This window comes from Photinus pyralis, unplaced genomic scaffold (assembly GCF_008802855.1).
Source record: "Photinus pyralis isolate 1611_PpyrPB1 unplaced genomic scaffold, Ppyr1.3 Ppyr1.4_LG2, whole genome shotgun sequence".
Taxonomy (NCBI): Eukaryota; Metazoa; Arthropoda; class Insecta; order Coleoptera; family Lampyridae; genus Photinus; species Photinus pyralis.
The window spans coordinates 41,214,170-41,220,162 of record NW_022170403.1 but is presented as its reverse complement, the minus strand read 5'-3'; positions in this window follow the sequence as shown (position 1 = coordinate 41,220,162).

Sequence of the window (5,993 nt, the reverse complement as noted above, 5' to 3'; positions counted from 1 at the left end):
TCATAATGAGGCTTTTACCATTGTATACTTAGTGCAAACGTAACAAAACATGAAAGTGAACCAACACTGAAGCCTTTGAAAGCTCAATGAAAATTAGGACGTATACCTACCATTTCAGAAAAGAGAACTGCCACCGTTCGCTGACCACCAACTGAAAACCGAATACCAAAAAAATACATAACGACATTACTGCGACATCCAATTCCTTTTTCATGTAATTAAAGTGACAAGGAAGGACCCCAAGACGTTATAACAATACGTTGCGTGGGTAATAATCTGGGAATGACAGCCGTATAACGGGAAGCGCTAAAATATGGCCAAGCATAAAATCTTATTATTAGTGTAATTTAGTACGTACTTTCAGAAACCGATGATTTAAATATACAAAATTTTATATTTCCAATTCAGTTGACAGAAATTGCCAATCGTTAAACAACTATACTTCGTCTCACTTTATTGAAGGGATTGAAAATATAGGAAATTTGAAATTGAAAAAGGGTTAATTACTATTCAAACGCATGTCAGACAGCCCGATGACGGCGAAAGAAGCGATCAAATGAAACATCTAAACAATGTCTTTGTTACAAAATACAAGAGCTACAAATGAGAAGTCGACGAAATTAACCTCAATGAAGCGAACACTAACAATGAGATAAATTATACAACGCTAAAGAAACGTAAGACTCGTGATATAAAACGGAAACTAAAAATGAAACCCTTGGGGCCGTTGCAATAACAAAAAGTGAACACAAACATCGCGAAACGACAATAACACATACTGGTTTCGACAGTAAATCTGCGGTCATCATGAACAACTAAAAGAGAATCTACAAATCTTAACCTTTAAACGATGATTATTAAAATATAATGGGATAGGATATGAAGCATTAAAAGACGCGTTTAAATTTACCATGAGTTTTTTTAAGAATTTCTAAGAAATATGCTTAAAACAATTTTTTAAGAATCACGGGAGAATGATTGGGAAATCCATTCACTTTATTTGTGCCTTTATTTTAATAACTTGGATAACCCAAAAAGCCATAAAATAAAATTTTTATACCTGGAGTGTAATTAAAAAATAGGGAAATACAGTGAAATCATTTTTTTTCGTAATTCCATGATTGTCATGGAACTTTGCTTATAAAAATCAAAGTCCATGTAAATAAAATGACTTCGGTTAAGAAAGACAAGACACCGTCCATTCAGTGGCTTGTTGCAGAAGCAGAAAAAAAGTTGGTAGGTACCTGCAAAACCGAATCCAGTAAAGCCTATTATAAAGAATGTGAAAAGTGAATAGGAAGCATCGTTCAAACAAAGTCTTAAATGTATCGATAATTCTGGCATATGTGAAGGTCTTTAAATCTTCTACCCTTTGGTGTATTCATTCAAAACTTCAAACAATGCTGCGATTAAAAAAAGTGGAATGGGTTCGAAGCCAAATATATCTCTTGCATTTAGAGAATTTCCGTCCTAGAACTCTTAGATGATTGTGTCATACGTCATATTTGAAGTAAGGTTACTTAGCAACCTTTAAAGCTTGGCGTGCTTTAATCGCTTGCTTTGCATGCTCAGATTTAAACTGAGATTCTGAAGCAGGTGTAATAAAAAAGACATTTAGTTTTGCAGCATGAAACTCTCTCTGCAAAAAGTAGAATAATTGAATAACCATAACAGCCTAATATTCATAGCATAAGCAAAAAACAAGATGTGTCTAAAGGTGAGAATACGAAAAGATATTAAATTTTACAACACCAAGTATAATAGGCGTTATGCTGAAGTCGCATTCAATAAAGCTGAATCAAAAACCACAATTTATATGACATTCGGTAAAAAATATAAGGTATACTTCGAAAGCACTTTCCGAAATTTCCACGGCAACGGAAATAGTAGGTAAATTGTGCGTATGGAATACATTACGAAACTCCACTCTTGTGGGTGTCACAGCAACCCCCTCAAGGATTTTGAATGGCATGCAGGCGCCACATCAAATTTAAGGCATTTTTATCTATTCTCTATTTATTCAGCCACATTATTTTTTTGCAATAAACAATTTACAACTTTAAGATATGTTTCATGTTTCCGAGCATGTTTCAAGTACCTAACCTTACGTTTTGAATATTGAAAATTTCTTATAACTTGCTTAGCATATTAGCTACTTATTTACAATGTATGTAGGTAATAGGTATCTTTTATTGTTTAAAGTCTCCTCCAAAGCATACATTTTACCTATGTTGTACCTGTTTCTGTGTTGTTCTAGGCACAATCGCAGTCAGTATACATTTTTCAAAGTATATTTTACATTTTTATTAATAATGTTAGATGTTTATCTGGATCCATATCATATTAAGATTTTATTCTGGTTTGGATCTTAAATAACTAGTACCAAATGGTACTGCTGTTTGTTTATATTCTGGTTATCAATTTAGACAGTATAAGGCAACCCTTCAAAAGGTATCAAAAAAACTGATTGTGTATACAGTGCGTTCGAGATAACAGGGTTATCTCAATATCTATGCTAGATTTCATAAATGTTAATATTGAATAACGAATTTCTCTATTTTTGTATATCAACCATATATGCATATTTTATGTTGTCGTGAAGCAAATTGATTGCTGTTTTTAGATATCGTAAAAAACATAGGCATTGCATTTGAAAAATAAAAGTGGCATCGATTTCCGATTAAGCCGAAAGTGATACCGGAAGTTTGAAAATGTGACACGATAGATCGTAATGTCATATATAATTATATTTGACAAACTGTTCGTAGCTCGCCAAATAAAATAGAAATTGGGATCCCTCTTATCTCGAACGCACTACATATTTAGTACTCAAGAAGTACTAAATAGTATTGTTGTATAATACTGTGCTGTTTATCGACATGAAATGTAGTGGCTAGCTTCCAAATACCGTTAGTTAGTGCACCAAAATATCGGCATTATTAACAGGTAGCAATTTTTTTGTCATTTTAAGATAGTATCATTGAATAAAAACCACAATTCAATGATAGTATTCAAACGGTACTACAGAGTACTGATGTACTGGTACGTACTGGCTACTTAATTCACGCACACGCTAAAAAGGTGCTATGCGTTGAGTGAAAGAATTTTCACTCAACGTTATTAGTGATGGTCTAATGCAGAATACGCTAAGCAAAATTGATTATGATAATAGAGGATAAGTACTAAATTATCTTAAAAACCCTGGGAAACTGAGGCAAATTAGCTTCCAAATTTCAATTTCAAGAGAACTTCATTATTCAGATTATCACAACTATAGCGTACCAAATTTAAAAAGTCTATTACGATTTTGTAATTTCCGGAGTATAACTTTCTAGAAATAAAATTTTCCCAGTTGGGGAGATAAAAGAGCGAGATTACTATTCAGTCGCCAAATACTGTTAAGTAATATGTACGGTACAATCAATACCAATTTCCCATACAATGAATATTAAAGAATTGGAATTTATGTGCCAATTTCTGCAATTGACCCTTAAATCCTGCATGTTATTTTTCCTTTACATACGTGAATATCTGAATAAGTACAGAAAATTCTGACTAATTAAAGAAAAATTTATTCAACGCAAGGAACTCTCTAGATAATAGAACCTAATAACTAATATTGGAAATAAAACGAATAGAAATTTTAAAGCACTTAATATAAAACAATTCCTAATAATAACTTTTGAAATAGAACTGGAAGTTCTGTTATTTTAAAATTAGTACTTCAATTTACGAGTCATTTAAGGAACTGACATTTATAAGGCGTTTACATTCCAAGCTACCTACACAAAGCCGGCAAACCAACAATAAAATTTAAATTTAGTTCGTAGTAATTGCTTCCATAAAACCCTTTTATTGCTGCAGATACTAGGAGGAAGTGTTATTTAACAAATTCCAAAGATTTCCTGTGTAGCAGTGTACTTTGATTAATTTTGCTTTAGCGGTTGGTCATCGGAACAAAATTGCTTTTTAGTTCGCCTAAAACAAAAGTGTTTTTTTTTATGCAAAAGTAATACCAGAATACGAAATCTGTTTAGAAATATTGAAACGAAGTGGGGTGGATAAAAAAATGGCAATCGATTATAGCATAAATCAAGATAAAGCGCTTTCCAAGTGGAAGGGCTGCTTAAAACCATCCGTAATCTTAAATGAATTCTTCAATATAGCTGATTACACGTAAATCACTCATTTTGGATGAACTTTTGTTTTATGAATATTTTATCTACTACACACTTTACACTGTTTTGCCGACGCATTTGGTCTCCCTCGTAATTACATAACAGGATTTTAATTTATGCGATCTAATTTAATGTATTTTAGCAACGATGTGCGTTTTGCGTTTGGGGATTGTGCGTTTAGAGAGATTTATAAACGAATGGGAATAACCCTTCACCTCACTTTTTACATGACATTTTGAGTGCACAAATTTGATATCCCCCCCATTTACCCCCATCCCTAATATTTCTTTAAAATTGTGGAATCGGCAAGAACTAAATAAATATTTTGTGATAGCAGCATCATGGATATTCATTCCTTGCAATATTAAATTGTACAAAAAATACACTAAGCTAAATGTACTTACCAGAAACAGTAAAGAATACCTATCAAAATCTTTTTTATAGACGATGGATACTTATGAATTGAGACGTGGCCTCTTGACATACCTGCAAACAAAACAATCAAATGAACAACTGAACACCCTTAGAAAATGGTGGTGTGTCAACATTTTTAAACCTATATTCTATTGCAAATTGACAAAGATGTCAGTAGTCCTATACAGTAACAACCTTATTAGATACGATTAGTGATCAGGATAATCTGCTTTGATTTTAATATGCATAATGTACCTAATACAAAATAACCATAAAGACTATTCCTTAATTCTATAGAGGTTTTCCGACATTACATACCGGAATCAAGACTTTATACCCAAATAGTTTATATCCCACAATTTACGATTATCCATTTGATTTTGAAGCAGCGATACCAAAGGCCTTGAATACAACGACGCGAACGAATATTAAATATAGCGTTGCCGCACATACCTATGCTTGAAAATAGTCATATATTTTCCTGGTTAAACAAGTAAGTAGTAAAAGTCAATTAATTAGATTGTTATGAAAGTTTAGAGATTAACAAAAACAAACGCTCCCTAATGAATAATGATGGAGGAGGTCGTTTAGATCAATCGGAACTCGTAAACTTTCATTTTTCCTTGTAATTAGCACGCAGGGACAAACCGACATAGAACTCAATCTAACTATTGTACCTCATTGCTTGAAAATTCAAAATCATTTAACGAATCAAGAGCCAAGTGCAATATGTATAACAATCAACCACCTAACGTACGTCACTCGCCCCAGATGAAGCACCCTGTAAATAAACAGTAACATATTCAGGCAAACAAAAGCGAAATGTAGTTCTGCATACTTGTATTGAATATCGCCCCTAAGGGAACATACAGTATCTAAATACAAATAAAAACACGTAAATCGGTCAGTAATTCCTGTAGCCAGCGCTTGGAACAAAGGAGTACTGTAAATTGGAAAACAACATATTTATGTAGAATCTCTATGCATTTAATTCAAAGGATGACCAGTATAATTAAAAGTGCAATTTGTATCTAGAATGTGTTATAAATGGCAATAATCATGCTGTACGAGAATAACATTAAATTGGAAAATAATCGAACACGATCATATCCTTATTAGATGGATCAAATAGACGTAGAGATAAAAAAAACGAGTACATCACCTTTGTAATTGTCGAAGCTGCACTTACTATTCGCAACATAAAAATTTACTTCTGCCCTCAACAAAAGCACAAATACCTCTGCCTAAATTTCTCCTTTTTTAAACAAATCCTAGACGAAAATTGTTAATATCGACCGCGCTCCGAGACGTTGGGTCGATATTAAGTTCCCTCGCATAGCGTTATATTTGACACTTTTATTGTAAATTATGGCCCATTTCAATGTAGAGCAGAGAAGAAAA